The sequence below is a fragment of the Dasypus novemcinctus genome, chromosome 20 (assembly GCF_030445035.2).
Source record: "Dasypus novemcinctus isolate mDasNov1 chromosome 20, mDasNov1.1.hap2, whole genome shotgun sequence".
Taxonomy (NCBI): Eukaryota; Metazoa; Chordata; class Mammalia; order Cingulata; family Dasypodidae; genus Dasypus; species Dasypus novemcinctus.
Window position 1 is genome coordinate 21,918,913 of NC_080692.1, and position 24,611 is coordinate 21,943,523.

At 41.4% G+C, this 24,611-nt stretch overlaps 1 protein-coding gene and 1 long non-coding RNA gene across 4 annotated transcripts in view; one reads left to right on the forward strand and one right to left on the reverse strand.

Moving 5' to 3' along the window:
* Positions 1-24,611, reverse strand: part of CRACR2A (calcium release activated channel regulator 2A) — a 198,735-nt gene that overhangs the window by 171,564 nt on the left and 2,560 nt on the right. The window lies entirely within an intron of this gene.
* LOC139437084 (uncharacterized) overlaps positions 1-24,611 on the forward strand; it is a 91,005-nt gene that overhangs the window by 41,403 nt on the left and 24,991 nt on the right. For 2 of the 3 annotated variants that reach the window (XR_011646646.1, XR_011646644.1), the window contains exons 3-5: positions 5,133-5,272; positions 10,400-10,520; positions 15,872-15,944. This is a non-coding gene — a long non-coding RNA (uncharacterized lncRNA). Of the gene's footprint in view, positions 1-5,132; positions 5,273-10,399; positions 10,521-15,871; positions 15,945-18,379; positions 18,517-24,611 lie in introns of all 3 variants that reach the window. The other variant, XR_011646645.1, reaches the window with a different exon arrangement.

Here is a 24,611-nt window from a genome sequence, read left to right on the forward strand (position 1 = left end):
TCCTGCCTCTTTGCACCCTTTGTAATTTTTTATTGGATGACAGACATGAATTTTAAGATGTTGAGTGCTGGATTTTGTTATATTCCTTAAAAGAATGTTGGGTTTCCCCCCGGCACATGATTAAGTTGCTAGCAGATAAATTTATTCCCTTAGAGGCTTACTTTTAAGCTTTGATGGAGTGGGTCCAGAGCAGACCACCATGATTAAGGCATGACTCTTCTAAGAGCTCTGCTCAGTGCACAGTGTGTTATGAGGTCTTTCCATTTGATCAGGCTCCAGACTTGTGTGAGCTCTGGGAATTGCTCAGCGTACTGCTTTCTGATGATTTCTTCCTCCGTCTTAGGGAGTTCACACTGCAGAAGTGTAGAATGGTACTCAACCAGACTTGAGGGGACTTCTCCCTAGCTGTCTGGAGCATCAGTTTTGGGCTGCTTCCTCCTCTTCTGTACTCTACACTGAAAATTCTAGCTTCATGCGCTCTTCAAACTCTTAACCTTGGCTCTTCAACTTAGTGAAACTGCTGGACTCCCTTTGGGTTCCCTTGCTTTGCATTGCAGCCTGTAAACTGCCTCTAGTCAGTAAGCTGAGGCATTCACAGGGCTCACCCACTTCATTTCCCTTCTCTCAGGGATCAGTTTTGCTCTGTCTTTTGTCCAATGTCTTCTAATTGTTTAGAAGTCTTTTACATGTACATTAGTTTTCATAATAGTCCTTTGGAAAAAATACTTTATTATTTTCTCTTCATAATGGAGGAAACTAGGCACAGAAGAGTTAAAAATCTCACCAAATTCTTATACCAGGTAAAGGTAAAGCTGAGATTTGAACCCTGGCAGTTTGGCCTGTGCTTTTAAGCACTGTATTTTTTTTTTTTTTAATTTTTTTTTTATTGACTTTGTAATAATATTACATTAAAAATATATATGTGAGGTCCCATTCAACCCCACCCCCCACCCCCCCCTCTCCCCCCCCCCAACAACACTCGTTCCCATCATCATGACACATCCATTGGATTTGGTAAGTACATCTTTGGGCACCTCTGCACCTCATATACATTGGTTCACATCATGGCCCATACTCTCCTCTATTCCATCAAGTGGGCCCTGTGAGGATTTACAACGTCCGGTGATTACCTCTGAAGCACCATCCAGGGCAGCTCCATGTCCCGAAGACGCCTCCACCTCTCATCTCTTCCTGCCTTTCCCCATACCCTTTGTCCATTATGTCCACTTTTCCCAATCCAATGCCACCTCTTCTCCAATCCAATGCCACCTCTTCTTTAAGAGGTGTATTTTATTGCCTCTCAAGGAGGTACTAGAAGTATTAAAATTGTTAATGCATACTTAGATCACCAGAAAAGGAGTAGGATGTAGTTGTAACCTCAAATTTAAGAAAGTGGATGGATATAAAGCTATGGGCTATAGGTAGAAGTTACGTTCATGCCTACAAAATGGCTTGGGCCATGACTACATCAGTGTGAATCAGGTGCAGGCCAAGGGACAGGTATAACATAAATACTAAGGGACACCACTGCTAGGGTAGGCAGGAGGGGTGAAGCATCCTTCTAATATAGAAGAATGCCCCTTGGACTGACCTTGGCAACATCGGTGTTCTAAAGAATGATGTGTTCAATTTGCCCAGCAAGGCTGAGAGTCAGCAGTTTTGAGGACAGACATGATTGTCTAGAGAGCAAATCGGAGAGGACACTTTGCAATTAGAGAAGCTGCTATGGAAGTAGGAAAGTCAGGGTTCTATAGAAAAAGAGGTAACTGCTTACTAAAGAATAGCTTCTATTCACAACTAAAGGTTAGAGATCTGAAGCCTGGTTATTCATCCTCACATTGAGAAAACTGTCACCATTCATCATCCATTTCGACTCATTCCCTTCTGGCAGCGAATGGGTCATCACAGTTCATCAGGTATATGTCCCTGCCTCTGCAAACATCAGTCTTACACTCTCTAGAAACGTCAAGTGTTCACGGGGGTTAAGGCTGTTTTGTGTAGTAAATGCTTATCACTATCCATTTGAAAGTAATAAGTTAAAGAGTGACCTAGCCTCTCATAGCTGATTTTTTCTTTATTCCAAATTCTTTTAGCCTGAATTTCTCAGCTTTATTAACTCTGTATTGGGCAATTGTTCAGTTGAAAACCTCTCTTCATTCTGCATATTTTTCCACAATAGGCTTTATTACATCTTGTCTTGCTTATTCAGTACTTAGGCAGCAGGCTGCATTTTATAGGTCTACTCTAAGAGATGTTTTTTGTGCAAACCTTCCATTCTTTAGGTGCAAAAGCCTCTCTTAGTCACTCTGTCTTCCTTTCGGATGATGATGTTTGGGGCTTCTTTCCATCCTTGGACTGTAAAATATACTTTTTATCTGTGTCAATTATTAATTTATTGTCTTTCTGTCCCAAACTCACCTTCTCTGTCCTGCTTTGTAATACTGGACTCCATTTCTCTTTTGCCAGCTGGCTTGATGCTAGGCTTTGGCAATAAGGAGTGTAGGAGGGACACCACCAGGCTAGAGGAGGAAGAAGGGACTTTTTCTCCTTCCAGTTTTTTCATTTTCCATGTGGTGGCAAGTGGATGAGCATGCAGGTACCCAAATGGCATTTAACCAACAGAGGCAGGCAGTTCTTGCAGTTCGAACAGTGAGTTATAAATTTTCCCTGTTCAAATTTCTGCTGTGATTTCTGTCTGCTATATCATCTAAGGATACTTTGGTGTTTGATTTTTATTTTTGAAAGATGATGACAAGAACAAAGGACTCCTTTAGTAAGGAATGATGTTTGTGTGTGCTTGCCCTTAATATAAGCTTAAAAGAGGCAGTATAGTATAATGGTTAAGAGAATAGGAACTGGGAAACAGATGTGGCTCAACCAACTGGGCTCCCGTCTACTGTAGAGGAGGTCCACGGTTCAATGCCCAGGGCCTCCTGGTAAAGGCAAGCTGGCCCATGTGGAGTGCCGGCCAATGTGGAAATGTGGCCCCGCTCAGGAGAGCTGCCCCGTGCAGGAGTGCCAGCCAACGCAGGGAGCTGGCACAGCAAGATGATGCAACAAGAGACACGAAGGAGAGAAAATAAGAAGACGTAGAAGAACAGGGGAGCTGAGGTGGCACAAGAGAGTAATCACCTCTGTCCCACTCTGGAAGGTCCCAGGTTCGGTTCCCGGAGCCACCTAATAAGAATACAAACAGACACAGAAGAACAGAGAGCAAATGGACAGAGAGAGCAGACAATGAGGGGAACAGGGGTGTGAGGGGGGAAACAAATAAAATAAATCTTTAAAAAAAAAAAAGAGGGCGGTGGACTTGGCCCAGTGGTTAGGGCATCCGTCTACCACATGGGAGGTCCACAGTTCAAACCCCAGGCCTCCTTGACCCGTGTGCAGCTGGCCCATGTGCAGTGCTGATGAGCGCAAGTAGTGCTGTGCCACGCAGGGGTGTCCCCCTTGTAGGGGAGCCCCCCGTTGCAAGGAGTGCACCCTGTAAGGAGAGCTGCCCAGCGCAAAAGAAAGTGCAGCCTGCCCAGGAATGGCACCGCACACACGGAGAGCTGACACAACAAGATGACGCAACAACAACAAAAAAGAAACACAGATTCCCGGGCCGCTGACAACAACAGAAGCGGACAAAGAAGATGACACAGCAAATAGACACAGAGAACAGACAACTGGGGTGGAGGGGGAAGGGGAGAGAAATAAATAAATAAATAAATAAATAAATCTTAAAAAAAAAAAAGAGTACAGGAACTTAAGACAAATTGGCTTTACCACCTCCTGTGTGTCCTTGGGAGAGTGATCTCTCTCTTTTTTTTTTTTTTAAGATTTATTTATTTCATTTATTCACACCTCCTTCCCCTCCTCCCACCCTGCTGTTTATGCTGTCTGTATTGTCTCCTCTTCTCATTTTCTCTCCTCTAGGATTCACTGGGATTCAGTCCTGGAGAGTTCTGGGGGAGAGAGACTCCCCATCAATTGTGCCACCTCAGTTCCTGGTCTCTGTTGCACTTCACCTTGACTCTCCCCTTGTCTCTCTTTTTGTTGTGTCATCATCTTGCTACATGACTCACTTGCACAGAACACTAGCACCACGTGGGCACTCATGCAGGCACTGGCTTGCTGCACGGGCACGCTTTCTCTTCTTCTTTTTCACCAGGAGGCCCTAGGGATCAAACCCAGGTCCTCCCATATGGTAGGCAGAAGCCCTATCACTTAAGCCATATTTGTTTCCTGGGTGAGTTATCTCTTTGTACCTCAGTATCCTCACTTTTAAAATGGAGGAAAAAATAGGGTTGCAAGATAAAATGCAATATGCCCAGTTAAATTTGAATTTCAGATAAACAACTAATAGTTTTTAGTATAAATAAGTCCGACACATTGCATGGGCATCCTGTATTTTTTCTTTGCTAAATATGGCAATGCTAATATTACATCACAAAACTTAAATGAGTGAATATGTTTAAAAGGCTTGGAGCAAAGTTGACACATAACAAACACCCAGTAGTTAGTAGACGTATTGTTTGCTTTTTAAAGTATCCCAACACCTTTTTTCAGGACTATTCTGCTATGAATTGCAATACGTTTCTTCATTCATTATTCCCTCTACCACACTGCCACAGCCCCTGCCTTCCACCCTTCAGGCCAGCAAGGCCAGGTGGTCTTTTAGGCAGGGGTGGCCAACGATTAGATCAGGGTAGGCATCTAACCTGAGGTAACCCCATCACAAATTGGACATCAATCCACTAGTCAGCCTGGCAAAAGGGATGCTGTCCAAAGAGATTAGTAGGAATTAGCTAACCCAATCAGAATTTAGACTGAAGGTAGAGATGGAACAGATCGGTGAGTACCAAAGCAAAGAAGAGGAGATATGCAGAGACGAGAAAGTTTCTTATGAGACAGACTTTGAGGCACAGAGAAAGAGGGCAGCTTGTTTTAGATTGGCAAAATCTTTATTTTTTTCACTTTTGTTTTCATGTATCTCTACAATAAACTCTTTTCTTGAGATAGCTGGAATAGGCATCTACTCCTTGCAAATAAAACATACGCATGCATGCACACACACTCACACATACACAATTAAATGGGCATTCCTACATCATTCAACAATGTTGTATGTCACTATTCTGTTTTAGGTACTATTGGTGATGGAGACACAAAGTTGAGAAGCACCATCTCCCTGTTTGAAGACCTTAGAGTCCTGGAGATGGGGAGTGCAGGGAGAACTTGTGTAGAAATAAAGGACAATATATTCTTGATAAATGTCAAGATGGAGGTATGTAAATACGATCAATTAATATACTTGAGGAATTACAAATTCATCTGATGGTAAAGTGAATCTTTTCTGAAAAAATATAAAGGATTCTCATGCTAGCAAAATACAGGATGAGGAAAATTGTCCCTTTTCTCTTTTTCACTTCAAGGTCTTGAACTACAGCTAACATTTGGCATAATGTGAGTGTTCTGGGGATAATGATCATGAATAGGTAGAAGGAACTCAGGAAGCAGGAAGCCTCAGGCAGGAGGAAAAGTAAGGCTTTGCTAGGTTAGGGCAATATGAGTATGAACAGGGTATTTTTTCAAGGGTATGTGTAACTACTTATAAATTACATGCCCTGTATATATGCATGCATGTAGACATACATACACACATATATATTTTTTTAAGATTTATTTATTTAATACCCCCCCCCGGTTGTCTGTTTTCTGTGTCTATTTGCTGCTTCTTGTTTCTTTGTCCGCTTCTGTTGTCGTCAGCGGCACGGCACGTGAAGTGTGGGCGGCGCCATTCCTGGGCAGGCTGCACTTTCTTTCGCGCTGGGCGGCTCTCCTTACGGGTGCACTCCTTGCGCGTGGGGCTCCCCTACGCGGGGGACACCCCTGTGTGGCAATGCACTCCTTGCGCGCATCAGCACTGCGCATGGGCCAGCTCCACACGGGTCAAGGAGGCCCGGGGTTTGAACCGCAGACCTCCCATGTGGTAGATGGACGCCCTAACCACTGGGCCAAGTCCGTTTCCCCATACACACATATTAAGGACATACTGAAGTTTTGTGGGTCTGCCACAGCTGGAATGATTAGAAGACCACCAGACAACTCCCCTCCAATGGGTCACAGACTCATGTTTTCCAGTGTAAATACCGGGAATTGATAAAATTACTAAATCTCAACCATAGGCTTGGGAGCACATGAAAGAGGACAAAGAAGGATGGGAGCTGGCAGTTTAAGAAGCAGGCACCAGGGGGTAAATGCAACAACAGAGATCAAGAACCACACTTGGGAGATTCAGATAGAAGGCTCCCTGGAGGTGGGTGGAGCTGACAAAACTACTGGGGAGATCTTGAGCACTTAAAGGCTCAGGATATGTCAATTTCAGTGTTGACCAATAAACAAAAAATTAGCTGTGTTCTCTAGCGGAACTCTGCCTTGTTCCTCCATGGTGGGTTAATGGTGCAAGATGAGAACAACACACAACTGAAGAAGTAGGAAATAAACTGTCAAAGCGCACTATTGATGGAGAGATCTTATTTCCAGGGATTCATAAAGGGAGGAATGAAACGAACTCTGCAGATGGATGAAATGCTAGAGTCCCAAGGTTACAATAAGTAACACAACCTCAGATATCAGGGACCTAAGCACCTCTATAACTTCTGGCACCTGGCGACTTACCAGCTGGGTAAACAGCCCCAATAACTGGGATAGAGGCAGTTAGGCTTGGTCGGTTGGGCTTCCAGGACTGATCTTGAACATAGGTGGGTAATCAGCAACTCATGTAGTTCAATTTATATCTTCTTCACCCCAGTTGAACAGCTTGCTATTCCATCTTGGAGACCCATGCCTTTGCACTCTCCTCCAACCTTTTTCTTTTTTAATGTTCCTCAGTGAAAGAACTTACTACAACCCTGTATTTAAGTGCTGGGTTTTGGAGTCAGACAGATGTGGGTTTATATCCGTATTAGCTGTTGGACCTTGGATATATCACGAGCTCTCAAAGCCTTAATTTGCTTCTCTGTAAAGTTGTGATGATTACGCCTAGCCCAAAGAATTGTAAAGACTAACTGAAATAATGCTTATGGTAGTTATTATTCTGTTATTAAGGAATTCACATTCAGGTGTCACATAAGATTTGTGTAACCCAGACTGCAATAATTCCTGAGCTGTAAGAGATTTTGGAGATCACCTGGAATGGAAAGGGTCCTGAAAGGAGGAAGAGGATGAGAAAGGAAGGTGAGGAACTGAAGGTTTCCAGAGACGAATTTCACCTGAATTTAATTCATTCACTCAAAAAATCTTTCTTGGGTGCCTGCAATATGCAAGGTAGCATGCTAGACACTGGCATTACCCTAAAAATTGTTAAGAGTTTAGTATCAGAGACAAGGTATAAACCCCCCTTGTGATAAGTCTCAGGAGAGAGCAGGTCCACGAACACGCACATGCCTACCTGAAGGGAGATCAGCCAAGGGCCATGTCCGGGTCACACTTACTCTGGAAGGTTACCTCTTCCATCTGCTTGTCTTTCCTGTTTTAAAGATCCCCAAGGCAAGCAATTTCACACCAGAACAGTTGATTCTTCTTCGTGTCTAACTGAAACATCTTGTGCGATAGCTTAAATCTGGTCCTTCTGATTACCCTGTTCTCAGAAAAGGTGAAGAACAGCTGGCCAACATCTTCTGCATAATAAGTCTTCAGGGGGTTGAAGGCTGTTATTTAGATCCTTCCGACCTCTGGATTCGATTACCCATCACGAATTGACTGGAGAAACTGGATGCAGGCATGGTACTTTATTCTAAAGGCAGATGAGTTCTTGTGGGAATTCCATGACATGAAGACAGAGAGGAAACTTTTCCTTTGACCATGGCAAGGTCTTGGGGTAGGCAGCTGCAAGGTGGTCAGTGATTTTCTCCCAAGGATAATAAATAGACCATGGGGAAGCAGATTTGGCTCAATGGATAGAGCATCCGCCTACCATATGGGAGGTCCGCGGTTCAAACCCCGGGCCTCCTTGACCCGCGTGGAGCTGGCCCATGCGCAGTGCTGATGTGCACAAGGAGTGCCGTGCCATGCAGCGGTGTCCCCCACGTAGGGGAGCCCCACATGCAAGGAGTGTGCCCAGTAAGAAGAGCCGTCCTGTGTGACAAAAGTGCAGCCTGCCCAGGAGTGGGGTCACACACAGAGAGATGACAGAGCAAGATGACGCAACAAAAAAAGAAACACAGATTCCTGGTGCCACTGACAAGAATATAAGTAGACACAGAAGGACACACAGTGAATGGACACAGAGAGCAGACAACTGGGGCAGGGGGGAAGGGAAGAGAAATAAATTAAAAAAATAAATAAAAATAAATAGACAATGATTCATCCTGGGGAATACTTCATCACTGTTAAAACCCACAGACGTTCATTCTAAAACCTTAATTTTAGAGGACAAACGAAGCTTGTTCCTCATCCAGATAATCACATATCTTCTTGGGAGAAAGGGGTGGTAAATGAAGAGAACTCAAGATTCTATTTCAGTTCAATCCTAACTCATTTATTCTGCTACTCTCAGTTTCTTAAAAAGACACATCCATTTATTGCCTTTTAAAAATCACTCAAATTATATGTATAAAATGATAATGATTTTAAACTGCAAAATAATGAACATTTTGGTTTAGAATGCCTATTGCTGAGATAATACCTCCTAATCCAAGAAATACTTTGTTAAATTGACCATTAAGCTGTCTTGTATTTTGTTACACTTCTCTTCCAGTAGCTCAAGCATTTTGTAGACAGGAGACTTAAAGACATATTCAGAAGGCAGCCCATTCATCATGTTTCTGCCTCTAGTAAGTCTACACCTAACAGTGTTCAGACAGATGGATTTCTTCTGTCCTTCAAGAGGTCTATGAAAAGAAACCATACTTTTGTTAAGTATAAACAGTGTCTATGTCTAAATTTATCATTCTCTTGCTATCATCAAAACAAACACATCGAAGAGCACGCATCTCAATTTCTTTGTCAGCATTTTCATCTTTCCGTTTTTTGCTTTTCTCTTTTATTTTCCACATTGTGCTGTCCATGCTCAAACTTCCATGTGAAGTTCTTTCCAGGGACTTAACCGTTATGATGAAAAGGACTTTGTTTCTAATCTACTTTCTTTCTGCTGTAACTGAATCCAACAGTCTCTTGTTTGTATTACATTTGTCTCCTGTGACTAGACTTAGATGAGGACCTTCACATAAAATGAATCCCATTATTTTAGTAGGAGGGACAAAATATTTTAGTTAAGTGTCTTGGTCAAAATCACACATTGAGACACAAACTGAATTTGGGGCTGATTTCCAGGCAACCAGTGGGAATCCTAGCATAGCATTCTTCCTAAAAAATAACACACAAGACTGACCAGATGTAGATATATGGATGAAATGATCTTTTAAGAAGCCTTTCAGTCTAAAAGAATTTCCTAATAAAATACGGTGATCAATGCAGTGATTAAGACAAACTTTCATCTCCAACGTGGCAGACCAATTTTTGAATTACACAAAGATGAAATGGAAGGCTAATAGAATTAACATAAAAGATATGTCTTGAAGCCGGAACTGTGGGTTAATAGCAATAAGATTAAATTTAACAGCAACACTCCCTCTCCTCCCTCTGAGTCCCAGTTGCTTTCCCAGGAGGAAGGACTTTTAACAATTTCTTGTTGTATTTGGTTCAGACCTTGCATTTTTTCTTAACATTATACCATAAGCAATTTCCCATGCCATTAAATATTCTTCAGAAAGATCATTTTCACAGACACATGATATCCCATCTTTTCCATGTACTGTAATTTATTTAACATTCCCCTACTTTTGGCCAGATATGTTGCTCCAATTATTTGCTCATATAAATAATTCTTTTAATACAAACAAAATATAAATATACTATATAAAATTATATAAAACAATATATAATAAATATAAAATCACCCTTTTATAGTAAAATAATTTAACAGGGGTAAATGTTTATATTTGAGCCTTTATGTAGGCTCAAAAATACAATCACATTATTATAGATTTTATTTGTCTGGTTTTCCAGCAATTTCTAGGGGAAAATAAAAAGACTAACGATTTCTTATTGTTCACAAGTGTCATATTTCTTGGCAGTGTAACCGTATAGTATCTAGACCAGGGAGGCCTTAGCTCCTCACAGTCTGTGCTAGTCATATTATATCTGGAATACCATGCCTATTCCAGATTACCACTCTTCATAAGCAACACAAACATTTAGAAAAATTTAACCAAATTTGGTAATTATCAGATGAGAAAAGGCTGTAGGAAGTGAGAGATTTAACTCTAAAGAAAGAGCAAACCTAAGGTAATGAGATTACATATTTCAAACACTAGCATACCTTGTTTTATTGTGCTTTGCTTTACTGCAGTTAGCAGAAAATTCGTTTTTTCCACAAACTGAAGGTTCGTGGCATGCCTGCATCAAGCAAGTCTATCGGCACCATTTTTCCAACTGCATGTGCTTGTTTCATGTCTCTGAGTCACAGTAAGGTATGTACATTGCTTTTTTAGTCCTAATGCTATTGCACACTTAACAGACTACAGCACAGTGTAAACATGACTTTTATTGCACTGGGAAACCAAAAAATTGGTTGACTTGCTTTTTTGTGATATTCACTTTATCGCAGTGGTCTGGCACTGAATCTGCAATTATCTCCGAAGTATGACTGTATAGGAAAGAGCATTTGGAGCTAGGAGAATTAGACTTATTCTAATGTCTAAAAGCTATAGGCAGCAGATTTCAGAAGATGTGGCCTAGAGCAGTTAAAAAGCACAAAACTAAATGAAAGCTAGTGATCCCCTAATGGACCATCATAGACTGCATTTTTCCCACTGAGCACCCTGAGCTGGAAGAATTGGCTAAAAACAGAACTGGCCTGACTGTGAAACAGTCGTCTCCTCCTCTGCACACTCTTGGACTCTTCAAGGTTCCATCCTTGGCCTCTCGTCACTATACACTCACCTTAGGTGAGCTCAGCCATTTCCATGACTTTAACAACCACTTTCAAATCTGTATCTCTAGTCCTGACTTTTCTCTTGAGCTCTACTACCATCTAGAAAAGAGCCTTTTCAAAAGTAATGCGCCAAAGCCAAGAGTTAATTATCTTCCTGTCTTCATTAATCAGACTCTTGGTTGCCAAGAGCCAGAAACCCAGCCTCAACTAGGTTAGGCACAAAGAGCAATTTCCTGGTTCGAGTTAACTAAACTAACAGATGGGCAGGGATTTTCAGCCTCAGGATTGCCGAAATCAGAGAATGAAATGTCACCAAACCCTGTCTTTCTCTCTCTCCTATCTTCTTCTCTCCTGGTATTATTTCCAATTTGCCCCTACTGTAGACCAGCTTCTTCCACATAGAGGGGACATACCACTAGCATCTCTAGACTTACACCTTCCAAGAATTCACATCAAGAAAGGCCCCCTTCCTTTCGTGCCAATTCAAAATTCAGAAATGCCAGGGAAGGTCTCAGACTGTATCACATACCTGTACTTTGGCTAAATGTTGTGGACAGGGTGGAGAGCATGAGACACTCTGACTGAACCAGTTTAAATCTGGTGTCCACCCCTACAACAATCACTGTAGCTAACGTGATGAGGCCATGTTTTTAAAAAATGGGGCAGGGGCAGCTCTCATTAGGTTCACATATTCAAGCTGGGGCAGAGGAGAAGGATAGATATCTTCGACATTCCTGGGAAAAGGGAGCAATGGTGGGTAGGCAAAAATATTAGCATCCACTGCCCTCTCCGACAATGCTCTGTCTTCCATTGTCTTACTCTTCACTACTGTCACCTCTACTTAACCCGTCTTACAAACTGTGCCTCAACTTCTTAAAAACTTTGGTTAGTTGCCCAATCAAAAGCCAAGCTCCTTAACTTAGAAAAAACATTTCCATCCTTATCTCCTCTAATTTTTCTGCTCTACTCCTACCCCCTGCTTTCCCACCCATACTTGTTGCCATACTTACATATGATTCCACAGACATACAGACCCCTTGCTCAGCTCTGTGCTACTTTCTTTTCCTGGCTTGGATCCTCCTCTCTCACATTTGTCACCTGGCCTCTCCCTTTCATATGTAGGAAGAACATTGCCTTGCCTTTAGGTTACACTCACCCTAGTCTCTAGGATCATCTGATCCCTCTACCCTTTGTGTTTCTTACCTCTCACCAGGACTCATCTCATGGAATTACCATTTATTTGTTTTACATATCTGTTTCCTCACTAGGCCAAGAGCTTCTAGGAGCCACAGACCATACCTTACTCCTCTATGCCAGTGCCTGGCATGTGAATGGTATTATAGCCTGGCACACAATGGAAGGTCAACACATACTTAATGACTAAAACCAAAACTAAAAATTTCAAATTTTTATAATTCATTTAGTAGTTTTAATAATTGAAACCAGATATTACCAAAGCTAAGGACTCCTTTTTTTCCTTAGGAAATAAGAGTGAATTAAAGTCTAATGAGGGGAATGGGTATAGCTCAGTGGTTGAGCACCTGCTTCCCATATATTAGGTTCTGGGTTCAATTCCCAGTACCTCCTAAAAAACAACAAAACAGAACAAAAAACTATAAAAGTCTAATGAGTGGGTTCATTTTGTTCCATTATTTCCATCCAAAATATTAATACTCCATTTAGATTTACCAAATGCTATTGCAGCACTCACAACCCAGTACTGTGATATATATTTGAAGCTGTTTTACCATCATATCAGTCCAAAATATAAACAGATTTTATCTTCCCTGGGTTCCAAAGTGGGTACTCAGTCACTAGCAGATAAACAAGCAATGGACCTGTGAAGCTGGCTACATGCTAGCCTATTCACATACCTGTTTTTCAACCATCAGTTCTCTTCCATAGATTAGAATATTTCAGCAGCAAAGATCTCAAATAGTTGTAAGGTTTGTAATAAAATAAAAACCTTGTTATTACTAATAAATTGTTATTATTAATAAAATACCTTTATTGGTAGGTGATATAATTTTTTGCATTCATTGGACCTTATTCAAGACTATCCCCATCCCACTCCTCTCTAATCTCCTCTCTCACATGGGAGATGAAGCAATGAAGATCAACCAGCTGCCTCCTACCAGCCCAGCATATCGGCTCTGCTGCGGATGGTGATTTCCCACACAAAATTATGCCAATTACAACTTATGCTGTATTGCCCCATACTTTGGAGGAATTCCTCAAAATCTAGGTATGCTTATGAGAATGTTCCTTGCTTGACAATGTCATCTAACCTTTTTGGCAGCAGGGAGAACACCTGAGAAGTGACACTAGATCCCATGGCCCCCAGAGCTATCATTTCTTTTATCTGAATGAACCAGACTCTCAAAGATCATCTGGCAAGAGAGTCAACTCTCTGAATGCAACTCTGGCTGTACTGAAAATACCTTCAGTCTTTGCTACTTCATCCTTTATTTTAGTATATTTTGTTTACGATTTAGTTTTTTGTCTACCTCTTATTTTATGGCCCAAGTCTTATTTAAGCTGGAAGGACTGTGAATAAGCTACAGAATTGGTAGCTTATTTTCATTTTGACAGCTTTGAGACAATAAAAGGAGCAGAAACTGTGTATTACAGAAAATGAGAGCAAAAGGGACCTTTAGACCACCTCTTCATTTTACAAATGTGAAACCAAGGCCCAGGAAGAGGAAGTGATTTGCCAAGTAGGTGGAAGAGCCAGGACTGGATTGTAGATTAATTCAACCAATTGTAAAACCAAGAAACATAAAAGTGGTGGAGGCTAGGTAATGCCCGAAGAACAGAAAAGAGTAAATTACAACCTGGTCCTGAAGGACTTTATAGAAAAACGATGGCAGGTTACTTAACTGCAGTCAATGATAATCTAAATACAGCAAAGGTATTAGGTTCTAATGTTGTTGTTGTCAATGTAGATAATGAAAATGTACCAAGGATTCTCACTGGAAAGTCCTCAGACTGGAAGGGATATTCAAAATCACACTCTCCTTATCCACAACACTGCCCTGCTCCCCAGCCCACTAAAGTTTACCTGAAATGGATGAGACACAGATCTGTCTGGAAGACAAGTGATGGAAGCTAAGTTCTCTAAATCACAGATCTATTCTCCTTTACTGTGCTTGGCCTTTCTGTACCTTGGTCTTTCTCTCCTGCATCCCAAGTTCCTTATGCTTCTTGAGAGGTAAAGGATCGTGGTGAAATCTGACCAATAACACCCCCGTATGAGTTCTCCCAGACCTTATGAGCCTTTAGTCATGTCCTTACAGATGCCTTCCTCTTGGAAATACGTGACTAGTAATAATAATTGTATCCAAGTATTGAGGAACTACTGTGTGTCAAATACTGTGTTAAGTGCTTTACATACTCATATAGCCTCAGGTAATTCTCACATCACTTTAAGGCTAGTTCAGAGAATGGGTAACTTGTCCAAGCCTGCATAGACAGAAAGTGGCAAATTTGGGCATGTAATCTAAGATAGTTTGACTCTAAAACATATGCTTTTCATTACAGCACATTGCTTTTAAACATAAAATGCTTACACCACGACATATCTTTTTAAAATGCTAATCTCCTAATACATCTTTTTAAAATGAAAAAAAAAAATGGTGCTAAGATCTTGTATATATAACCATGCTACAACAAAGTTACATTAAAAGATGGGTGGCTGGTCCTTAGGTTGACCAAGATGGTGGTGTAAGATGCTCCAGGATGCCATTCATCTGCAGAATCTTTGAACAACTAGCAAACATTGGCAAAACCATCTTCCTTAAACTCCAGAAAACAGTTAAAAGGTGGTAGTAGCTTAGAGAGTACCAAATCAAGAAAACACAACTTTAAAAATGGTAGGAGATGCTCAAGGAGTCCTTACTGGACCCTCTTTTACCCTCTTCCCAGCATGGTGTGAAATGAGCATGCCCTCCCATTGTGGGCCCCAGGTCCCATTCCAGATGGAGCAGAGTAACACCTATGTGCTAATACTGGGGTGTCTGTATGCCAGTGCCAGTCTATTGAGTGGCAGCTTGAAAGACTGAACCAGGAAACTTTTCTTAGGCTTACCCTCTTAAGAACTTGCACTGAAGGTACTTGTGGACAGAAAAAGCTGCATAAGAAACAAGTCAAAGCAGTTAGGGGGAGAGGATTATCTGCTTTAAATCAGTCAGAGCATGGGGAGGAGAAGAAAGTCTATTTCATAGGGAGGAGAGGGGGCATTCAAATTCCTATAAATGAGGTAATTCCTAAGCCACAAGCAAGCACAAACCAAAGACAGGACTCAGGCATAAAAAAGATGGAGGGGACCTTGCACTTCATATTTCTCTTGGGCTGACCTTCTTATTCAGAGGGATAAACTTTGAAGGAGTGTACCAGTCAATGCAGAACCAATTTGCAAAGACTGTGAAAGGTATTTTTTGCATTGGTTCATTTCTTTTTGTTAGCTCTTGGTATTCAAGGAAATTTCTGAATACCACTATCTAGATACAAATTTAAGGTACATACTACTCAGGGACTAACTCCAATAGCTAACACTTTAAAATATTAAAATGTACAATATGCAACATAAGATTACAAGATGGGCAAAGGAACAGGAAACGATGGCCCAGCCAAAGGAACAGAATAAGAATCCAGAAACCATCAATGAAGACCAGACTTTTGACATACCAGACAAAGACTTTTTAAAAAATGATTCTCAATATGCTCAAGGAGAGAAAGGAAAACACAGAGAAAGAACTAAAAGGTATCAGAGGTAAAAGTGAACCAAAAACATGGGAATTTTAATAAACAGATAACAATTTTTTAAATGAACCAAATAGAAATGCTGGAGTTGAAGACCACAATAACTGAAATGAAATCTTCCTACAGGGTTTCAACAGCTGATTAGAGCTGGCTGAAGAAAGAATCGGTGAACTTGAAGAAGACAATTGAAATGATTCTGGTAATTATAAATATCAGTATTAATGTATTGTATTTTTGGATTAAAATATCATTTTTTACTTCTTATAGGTTCTAAAATGCAAATACCTAAACAGTGATGATATATCTGTGATTTTGGACATACGATGTACAGAAATATAATTTGTAACAAGTACAACAAAAAGGGGGGGATATAGGAGTATCAGAACAGCATATGGGCTTGCTATTGAACTTAAGTTGGTTTCAAATCAAACATGATTATTATATATTAGGATGTTAAATTTTATCCCATGGTAACCACAAAGAAAATAAATTAAAATATGCATAGAAATAAATGAGAAGGGACTCACTGGAGAATTAACATTACCCAATTTTATAACTTATTACAAAGCTATAGTAATCAAAACATAAGGATAGACAAATGGATTTGAACTGAGAATTCAGAAATAAACCCTCATCTATGGCCAATTGATTTTTGTCAATGGTGCCAAGTCTGCTCAATTGGGAAAGGACAGTCTCTTCAACAAATGGTACTGGGAAACGGGATATCCATTTGCAAAAGAATGAGGTGGGCCCTTACCTCATACCTTATACAAAAATCAACTCAGAATGGATCAAAGACCTAAACAGAAGAACCAAAATATACAACTCCTAGAGGAGAACATCTTCAGAACCTTGGATTCAGAACTGGTTTCTTAGACTTTACACCAAAAGCATAACTAACAATAACAAATAATAGATAAAGGGGACTTCATCAAAATTAAAAGCTTTTGTTTATCAAAGGACTTCATCATGAAAGTAAAAAGGCAACCTATGCAATGAGAGAAATATTTTAAAACCACAAAACCAATAAGGGTCTAACACCCAGAATATATAAAGAAATCCTCCAACTCAACAACAAGAAGGCAAGCAACCCAATTAGAAAATTGGCTAAAGACTTGAATAGACATTTTTTAAAAGAAGATATACAATTGACTAAAGGCACATGAAAAAATTTCAATATCACTAGCCATTAGAAAAATGAAAATTAAACCACAACAAGATACAATTTCACACTCATTAAAATGACTATTTTTTTTGTTGTTGTTCTGCATGATCTTGCAATGATGGATACAGGTCATGTTAAATATCACCAAAAATTTATAAAACGTGTTAAGGTCTAAAATGTAAACCATTGACCATGGTTAGTAGCTTTGTTCCTATATTTCTATATCAGTTGCAACAAATGTACCATCCACATATAAAAAGGTTATTAATAGGGAAGGGAGGAAAGGGGGAGGATGTTGGGTATGTAGGAGTCCCCTATATTCTGTATGTGACTTTACTGTGAACTAAAACTTCTTTGAAGACAACATGGAAAAAAGTAAAACACTGGGAAAGAAATGGGAAAAAATGCCACTGCACATACAGGACAACAGATATTACAGTGATGAAAGGCAAAACATGAAAAAAAAATTTTTTTAATATTTTTCATTTTCTTTAATACCCCAACTTTAAAAAAACTTATAGTTTGTTTTTCTAAATTATTAAGTATTTTATTTCATATGTTTAAACCTATCATTATTTCATTTTCCTATTAATAGAATTTGGCAATATTCTTGGCTTCATTTTTTAAGAAGTTTTGGATCACAGAAGGGTTACAACTATAGTAGGGGAGGATCCTTGGTGTGGGGTGTCAGTGATGGAGAATACATGGAAGGAAATTCACCTGAGCATACATATTAGGTGTATAAATATGTTCAAATGTTCATGGGGCATTGCCACAGTGGGTAGAGATTCACACAACAACCAAAAGAATATTGAATTCCCATCCTAAGGAGCTCTGCCACATTCTCTAATGGAACAGCAACAATCCCCCAAGTACAGTGGCAATAACTAGTGAAGAAGGATGGTCCATTCATTGATGGGCCCTTGATATTGATGACTATGCTTATGAGCCTTTGCTCTTGAAATTGCAACTTAGCCTAATGTTGTAGGGTGCCTAAGACTTACCTCCTGAGAAGCTCCATGTTCTCTAAGCCAAATTCAGCAGATAAATGCATTACCTTTCCTTCAGCATGGGACATAACTCCAGGGATGAGCCTCCCTGGCATCGAGGGATTACTACCAAGCACTAGCTGGTGATGCAACTGGAAAAAAAACCTTGAGTAAAAGGGGGGAAATGAGTTTATATAGCTAAGAGACTTCAAAATGAGTTGGGAGGTCATAAGAGAGGTAACGCTTCTGCACATCTTAGCAGGATCTCATAGACAGCCAAAACAGATACTATCCCAAATAGTGGGGCTCCTGAAGGCTCTGGAGACACCCAGGTCCTACAGTCATGACAGATAGCTCTGGGGTTTGGTGCCTTGCCAGTGGGTCCTACTTTGGAATTTGTGCTCCCAAGTGTGACAGAGTTGAACTCAGATGTGACTTCTCTACACATGCCTCTTCTGTCCCTTTTATTTGAACCTATAGTTGGTGCTGGAGTTAGTAGGTGTACGTCCACGGACTTGAATCTCTGTGCTGTTCATGTGCCAGCTGGGTCCTGAGCCTCAGAGAGTTACAACATACTCTCCAGTTCATTGGGCCCATCCAGGACAACTGACAAGGAAGTGAGGATGGACAAACACCACACAAGGAACCAAGAGAGTCTACAGCTTCAAGCAAGAGTCCCATCCATCAGTCATATGGGATTGAAGCCCCCTCTCAATTAGAGGTGGAGTGGGTATCACCATCCCAGAATCCTCAGGATGGGGGAATAAAATATGGACTAGAGTGAACTTATTGGTATTTTACTATAGACTTGTGATTCTAGCAATGGAAGAAATTATATAATTGATGTGGAGACAGTCCACAGGAGGTGCTGAAGTAGAAAGAGGGACAAAGAGGTGTATATGAGGGCATTTTCAGGACTTGGAATTGACCTGAATGACATTGCAATGAGATATAGGCCATTATATATCTTGCCATGGAAGAGAGTGTAAACTACAATCCATGCTTAGTGGCAATGCTCAAAAATGTATTCATCAATTGCAATGAATGTACCACACTAATGAAAGAAGCTGTTAATGTGGGAAAAAGTGGGAGGTGTGGGGAGTGGAGCATATGGGAATCTCATATATTTTTTCTTCCCCTCTCCCTCCTCTGCCCTGGTGTTTTTGCTGTGTCCATTTGCTGTGTGATCTTCCATATCTTTTCTCTCTCTCTCTCTTTTTTTTCTCTTCTCATCTTTCTCTTCTAGTATTCATTCAGATTTGATCCCAGGGAACTTTGATGTGGACAGAGATTCCTTGTCAATTGCACCACCTAGTTCCTGGTCTCTGCTGTGCTTCACCTCGACTCTCTCCTTCATCTCTCTTTTGTTGCATCATCATCTTGCTGTAGGACTCACTTGTGTGGGCACTGGCTCACTGCGTGGGCACTTGGCTTGCTGCATGGGAACTCAGCTCACCACTCAAGTACTGGCTCGCTGTGTGGCCACTGGCTCACCATGTGGGCACTCATGCAGGCACTCGGCTCACCACACAGGCACTTGGCTCACCATGTGGGCACTCATGTGGGCAGTCGGCTCACCACATGGGCACTTGGCTAGCCATGCAGCACTTGGCTTGCCATGTGGGCACTCGCATGGGCACTCAGCTTACCATGTAGGCACTCGGATTGCCACACAGGCACTTGGCTCACTGCTTGGGCACTCAGCTCACCACACAGGCACTGGCTTGCCGCATGGTCAGGCTTTCTCTTCTTCTTTTTCACCAGGAGGCCCCGGGGCTTGAATCCAGGTCCTCCCATGTGGTAGGTGGAGGCCTTATCTCTTGAGCCACATCTGCTTCCCTCCCATATATTTTTTAATGTAACATTTTATATAATCTAAGTATCTTTTAAAAATAAATTACAAAAAAAAAGTGTTAGAGAGTATATGGAGAATAAGAACACTTGGTCATTGTTAGTGTGATTATAAAATGGTGCAGCAGCTGTAGAAAACAGTTTGGCATTCCTCAGAAAGTTAAATATAAATTACCATATGACCTGGCAAATCCACTTCTAGGCACATACTCAAAAGAATTGAAAGCAGGGACTCAAACAGATATTGACACATTGATGTTCAGTGTCATTATTCACAATTGTCAAAAACAGAAGCAACACAAGTGTCCATTAACCAATGAATGGATAAACAAAATGTGGTATATCCATACAATGGAATACTACTCAGCCACAAAAATGAATGAAGTTCTGATACATGTGACAACATGCATAAATCTTGAAGACATCATGTTGAGTGAAATAAGCCAGACACAAAAGGACAAATATTGTGTGATCTCATTATTATGAAATAATTCGAATAAGCAAATTCATAAAGACAGAAATTAGGAATACAGGTTACCAGGGACCAGGGTGGTAGTAGGAAATGGGAAATTAATGCTTAATTGGTACAGAGTTTCTGTTTGGGTGATGGAAAAGTTTGGTAATGGGTGGTGGTGATAGTAGCACAGCACTGTGAATATAACTAATATCACTGAATTCTATATTTGAATGTGAATAAAGGGGAAATTTTAGGTTACATATGTTACCAGAATAAACATTTTTAAAAGGCATAGGATTGAACAACACAAACAGTAAATCCTAATATAAATTATGGGTTATACTTAATCCAATTATAATATTATTTTAACAATTGTAACAAAGGTACTTCACTAATGCAAAACAATAGGGAAAATGACAACTCTGCATCTTCTGTATGATTTTTATGTAAATCTACAATTTCTCTAAAAAAAAATAAAAATAAAAAGATGGCTGAATGGACTGGGAACCAAAATACCCAGGATCTATGCCTGGCTCTGACAATGAAACATGATCTCAGAATGGTAAATTATTGGCTTGTTCCATCTCAATTTTGTAGAAACTGTATAAAATTTATACCTCTAAAAAACACTGTAAGGAAGCGGATGTGGCTCAAGTGATAGGGCCTCCACCTACAACAAGGGAGGACCCGGGTTCGATCCCTGGGGCCTCCTGGTGAAAAAGCAAAAGACAAAAAGCGTGCCTGTGCAGCGAGCCAATGCCTGCGTGGTGAGCCAAGTGCCCACGTGGTGAGCTGAGTACCTATGTGGCAGGCCGAGTGCCCACGGACGTGCCTGCATGGTGAGTTGAGTGCTCACACGGTGAGCCGAGTACCTGCATGAGTGCCCAAGTGGTGAGCCGAGTGCCTTCATGGTCAGCCAAGTGCCCACGTGAGTCCCGTGTGGCGAGCTGAGTGCCTACATGGCAAGCCGAGTGCCTGCCTGAGTGCCCGCACCAGTGAGTCACTCAGCAAGATGATGATGCAACTAAAAAGAGATAAGGGGAGGGTCAAGGTGAAGCGCAGCAGAAACCGGGAACTGAGGTGGTGCAAATGACAGGGAACCTCTCTCCACATTAGAGGTCCCTAGGATCAAATTCCTGTGAATCCTAGAGGAGAAAGACAAAAAGAGAAGGCAAAAAGAGAAACATGCAGAAGATCACACAGCAAATGAAAACAGAGCAAAAACAGCAGGGTGGGGTAGGGAAAGCGGAAGGAAAAAAACGAAACAAAACTGTAGTGCACCAGTTCAAGTCCTTAGACTTTGCGAGAGGTATTTGAGAAATATATGGTGTTGATATCACACAGGGCCCAATTTTAAGTTAAGTTTATGGACGCTTGTTTTGTAAAGGGCACAGACTATACATATTATGTTTTGTGGGGTTAACTTTACAATTTAAAGAAACTGGGTGTCTTATCTATGCCCAGGAGGATGTCAAACCTTTGGGGCTCCCTAGCATGAGACGTTGTAGAGCATACCCAGGGCACAGCAGCACAGGTAGATGAAGAGCTGGGGAATAGGGCAGGTAAAAGAGGTTAAAGGATTAGGCTTTTTCCCCCCCTGAAGAAGTTAGGTTTAAAAGATAGCTGTCTTTCTGTTTATGGACTGAGAATGTGCCTAGTAATTGCTGGATTAAATCAAATTTCATATGAAGAAAGGAAAGAAAATAGGATTAAATGATGGTATGTAGTAGGGTTGTTTAGGAAGAACTTTCAACTGGCAACAATTTAAAACATTGAAATGGGTTATTACTATTGGCAAGGAGCCCACTTTTCCTAGCAATTATTATAGATGGGATAAATACCTATCCAAGTGTGTCTGGCCGGGGGCTGTCCCACCTAGTGGTAGGGGGATAGACTAGATAATTTCTGGAGGCTCCTTTTACCCTGGCCTCTACACTTCTGAGACCGGAACTCAGCCCTCCAAGAGCCTGGTGTGGCAGCTCTGAAGGAAGATGCTGCCATCTAGCGTTGGCCACTCTCACCCTCCATCGCACCTAAGAGCCTCTGCAGTGATCTAGTTACGAACTCCGTCCGGAGCATGGTCTCTGCCCTCTATCAGGCCCAGTAGATCTAAAGAGCAAAGCTATAAAGGAAATGTAATCAGCATTAAGGCACTTGTTGAATGAAAATCTTCTGAGAAGAATGTAAGAGCAGTCAGTATAGCACTGAAAACGGATAATTCAGGGTTCATGTACACTTCCGTGGGTTGACTGTGTACAGAGGTGCTACAGAGAACATGCATGGAACATTTCTCTATGTCTTTAATGGGTAGACAAGGCTCCGAATTGTGGACTATATGGGGCGAGAGATTACAGATCAAGGTAAGGATCAGTTTGGTAATATTCAGGGTTGCCTACTGGGGCGGGAGTTACCCAGAACCAGGCTGGAGTGTCTTTCTGTGGGAAAGATGAAGAAGGCATTTAAACCAGCAAAATGGGTGACTGAAGACACTCTTCAAATTTCTTTTAATCTTAGACAGTGAGGTCCTTTAACCTGGGATTCTATCATTGTACCTTGTGTTCAGCACAGTGCCTGGTATGTAGCAGGTACAGATACTAAGTTGGTATTTGGTTGAATGAGTGAATATATTCACTTCCCATTTCCTTGGAGGGAGTAAACTAGCAGAAATAAAGCTGCTGCTAAACAAGTTGAGAAAGAAAATGAAAACAGCCCCTGACATTTAGCGCTGGCCTGGCAGTCGCCGCTACACCGTGCTATTTTCCTATTGACCATAAACTATCTCACAGAGCACCAACCTCAGTCAAGGCCACTCTGAGAACATGAAAAAATGAGACAAAGCAAGGCCACTTCATAATTTTGTCTAAGCACAGGCAAAAATAAGGTCACTGTACCACCCAGAGAATACTAAACACTCCCTCTCTCAGCCAAAAGGAGTGGCTGCTGCTTCTTTACTAATTACAGTGCATCCTCAGGCCACTCTTCCTTCCCCAGAGACGAGACTTATAGAGATACCCAACCACAGAATTGCTGTGGCTTTCTGACAGCATTTGGTCTAAAGCAAGTATCCACTTTTCCTTGAACTCTTCTCCCAAGTCACCAGCCCAAAGTCCAAATCCTTTCTAACACCCTTTTATTGGGGTACCCTGTGGTTCACAGGGTTATGTTCTCCCCCACTGCAATGATCAAAGCCAGCTCGTTTAACCCCAGGGTTGTTCTAGATGGTCTTTGGCTGAAGGAGGGAAAAAACTATGCCTCTAATTCTAAGACCAAGATGAATCTCATATAAATCACAGATCCACAAAGGTTATTTTAGTTACCTTCTTAAAAGAGGTTGGACCTTAAAATATTAATACTCTCTCACTTGCTGAGGCTTAGTTGGTGCCAGGCATCACCCTAAGTCCTTCCCAGGCATGATTTCATCTCACACTCACGACCACCCTAGCAGGTGGGCATTATTACCTCATGTCACAGACGGAGGCACAGGGAGGTGAAGGTGCCTCCTCAAGGCCAGAGTGCGGGTAAGTGGTGGAGCCAGGACTCAGCCTGGTCATTTGACTCCAGAAAAACAGGACTTTGAAGGTGAAAGGAAGGTATGTGAGTGTGTGTTCTCAGGGGAGGCAGGGAGGTAGGTATGAGGGCACAGGGGCAAGCAGGAACACCTTTACCTGACAAGCACCTTCATCTCTCAGTAAGTTGTATAAACACCTGCACAGTCCCTGCTCCTGTCTCCCCTACTCCTTAGAGCAGGTCCCGGGTTCTTAAGGCTGATGCCCAGGGCATGGTGCAGGGGTTGGGGAAAACACATTCTGGTTCTTTAAATGGCTTTGATTCTTATACCCTAAGTTTTTCTGTGTGTGTGGTTTTTTTTGTCTTTATTTTTTTTAATGTTACATTAAAAAAGTATGAGGTCCCCATATACCCCCCACCCCCCTCACCCCACTCCTCCCATAACAACCTCCTCCATCATCATGGGACATTCATTACACTTGGTGAATACATCTCTGAGCACTGCTGCACCTTATGGTCAATGGTCCACATTATAGTTTACACTCTCCCCCAGTCCACCCAGTGGGCCATGGGAGGATATACAATGTCCAGTAACTGTCCCTGCAGTACCACCAGGACAACTCCAAGTCCTGAAAATGCCCCCACATCACATCTCTTCTTCCCACTCCTTACCTTCAGCAGCTACCATGGCCACTTTCTCCAAGTCAATGCTACATTTTCTTCGATTACTAATCACAATAGTTCATGAATGGAATATCAGTAAGTCCACTCTAATCTATACTCTATTCCTCCATCCTGTGGACCCTGGAATGGTGATGTCCACTCCACATCTATACTGAGAGGGGGCTTAGATTCCACATGGATGATGGATGCAATTCTCCTGCTTTCAGTTGTAGG